Below are 2,485 nucleotides of genomic sequence, written 5' to 3'. Positions count from 1 at the left end.
ATTCAAGACCCATCACTCACGATTCAGGTAAGATTAAGAACAAATTAGAGAACCCTAGAGCACGCCCGGAGTGCACATACGTTAGGATAGCTGGAGTTGTCCGGATGGAATTTGTGTTTTCTAGATTCTCTGTGTTCTTGATTGGTGTTTTGATTGTTGTTTTGGTTGATTGGTGCTGCAATTCTGTGTTATTGTTTGCTTCCGCTAACATTGCAGCGCTGTAGCAGATGCCAAGGTATGTCAATTGGGTGAAAATTGATTTTTTCAATGACTTTTAGAAGCCTAAAGCTATCTGCATAAAATCTGTAAATTTTTCTCTGTTGTGATTGTTAAAGTCTCCCAAAACAATATGTTTTAATCATGACAAATAAAATTTGCAGCGAAGGAATGATTTTTGTTCAAGTTTCAGTTAACTTGGATTAAGATGAAAACATATAGAAAATTCATTGGTCTTTGTTTATCTGGTGATATGGATTAGCATGTTGCACATAGCAAAGTTTTTTCATGTTTTCAGATAATCATAAAGTTAAAAGGACTGAAAACTTGTGTTACTAAAATTTAAAACATGCACATATTGGCCTCCATAGAGGTATTCGCTGCATTGCTTAAAACTTAGAATAGCTGCATACATGGTCTCTAATCTCATATTTGGTTATTTTAGAAGCTTTTCTTCTGCCACTAGGTGATGACTGCTTCTTTTATAAAACTTGGGATTAATTACTGTGGTGTGTGGATTCAGATTTCAGTGTGTTTTATCTTCTGCCATATAGGTGTTGTAAAACATGTATTTCAGTATGGGATAATTGTGTGCATATGTATGTATTGATATGTATGTTTTTAGCATGTTAAAGTGTGATTTTGTGTAATCTTTCTGTGGTTTTGGATTTATTTACTTGATATATTCTACCTAAAACACAGAAAACATCTAGATTACCCTCACACTTAACAAATACAGTAAAACAAGAACTAATAGAAAATCTCTTTTGTTTGCTCATTAGGTGTCCAAGTTGTCACTCTTAACCAAATTGAGCTTTTAACTGGTGGAAACTACAAAACCTGGAGGAGACAAATTGATATGTATTTTTTCATGAACCAAGGGCTAGATTCTTGTCTGTTAGAAGGAGTACCAGAACATATAGAAGTTGAGGATAAGGATCAGTTTTTAGCAGCCTGGGAATACGAGCACTCATGGCCAATGTTCTAAAAGGCGCTAGGCGCTAGGCGGGCAGTAACCCACAGCCTAGAGCCTGGACATCCTAGGCGAGGATTAGGCGGGGACTAGGCAATTTGTATTTTTAAGATTTATTAATTAAAAAATATATTTTATGCAATTTAATATTTGAAAACGGTCAAATATAGATAAATTATTCAACATAATCTAGTCATACTCATTTATAAAATAAATTATAACTAAAATTTAGCATAACTTCCTGTAAAAGTGAGCAACAACTGCAATAAACATATACACTTCTAATTTTAAACACACAATTAACTCTTATACTCTCATACTCCCCACAATATAACAATCCCACACAAAAAGAAAACAAAAATAGCCGTAAAGCTTAGCAGCCTAGGCGGGCAAGGCGGCATCTAGGCGGGCTAGGCGGCATTTAGGCGAGCTAGGCTGCCGCCTAGTCGCCCACAGCCTGGCACAAAGGCCTGGAAGAAAAGCGAGGTGGCTTGTTGCAGCCTAGAGCCTAGGCGGGGCCTAGGCGGTCCTAGGCGGGGCCTTTTAGAAGCTTGCTCATGGCATAGGAAGAACAACACCTGCAGAAACATCATTAGGGCCACCATGTCAGACACCATATCCGGTACCATCCCTGAGATGGATTATGCCTATGACATGCTTGAGCTTATCAATGAGAAGTTCAAGCATACTGAAAAGGCTGAGACTGCAACACTGTCCCTGAGGTTCAACACCCTTAAGTAAGATGGTGTTAGAGGTGTCAGGAACCACTACCTTAAGATGGAGAATATAGTCAATAAGCTTAAGGATCTTAACATGCATCTCCCTGAAGAATTTGTGGTGCACACTGCACTGCACTCTCTCCCTCAACAATTCAGTCAATTGAAGTCGAGCTACAATGCTCAGAAGGACAAATGGAGCTTCAATGATCTCATTGCTATAGCAACTGAGGAGGAGAGTAGAATTAAGGCAAATGACTCAAGTTATGGTGTGATTAAGGCTTCAACCTCTGAGGCAACAGTGAACCTGGTTGGCAAAAATGGCAAAAACAAGTGGAAGAAGAAGCTAGGAGCTAAGAAAACCAACTTCAAACCTAGTACATCTAAAGGGGCAGGTACATCCGGCAATGGCACATTTAAGTATAAGTGCTATTTCTGTAAAAAGGCAGGGCATATTAAGAAAGATTGTGCCGGCTTTAAGGCCTGGATGGTGAAGAAAGGTAAATATCTTACCTCACCCAATTCTGTCCTTTTCCCTTCTCTCTATTACTTAGAAATTGATTTAATTAACATTGAGCCA

Source organism: Fragaria vesca, linkage group LG5 (assembly GCF_000184155.1).
Source record: "Fragaria vesca subsp. vesca linkage group LG5, FraVesHawaii_1.0, whole genome shotgun sequence".
Classification (NCBI taxonomy): domain Eukaryota; kingdom Viridiplantae; phylum Streptophyta; class Magnoliopsida; order Rosales; family Rosaceae; genus Fragaria; species Fragaria vesca.
Note: the sequence above shows the minus strand (reverse complement) of the source record.